At 58.9% G+C, this 309-nt stretch overlaps 1 protein-coding gene across 1 annotated transcript in view; it reads right to left on the minus strand.

Moving 5' to 3' along the window:
• The window catches only part of LOC120879239, a 51,989-nt gene that overhangs the window by 50,623 nt on the left and 1,057 nt on the right, over positions 1 to 309 (minus strand). The gene's annotated exons all lie outside the window — the stretch shown is intronic.

Here is a 309-nt window from a genome sequence, read left to right on the forward strand (position 1 = left end):
CACACGCCTCACACACACACAGCACACGCCTCACACACCACACACCTCACACCACATGCCTCACACGCCACACGCCTCACACACCACACGCCTCACACACACAGCACACGCCTCACACACCACACACCTCACACTACACGCCTCACACGCCACATGCCTCACACACCACACGCCTCTCACACACAGCACACGCCTCACGTAGCAAACACACGCCACACACTACATACCTCACACGCCACACACCTCACACACCACATGCCTCACACACACACAGCACACGCCTCACACAGCAAACACACGCCTCACACC

Source organism: Oryx dammah, unplaced genomic scaffold, assembly GCF_014754425.2.
Source record: "Oryx dammah isolate SB20612 unplaced genomic scaffold, SCBI_Odam_1.1 HiC_scaffold_20, whole genome shotgun sequence".
In the NCBI taxonomy this organism is placed as follows: domain Eukaryota; kingdom Metazoa; phylum Chordata; class Mammalia; order Artiodactyla; family Bovidae; genus Oryx; species Oryx dammah.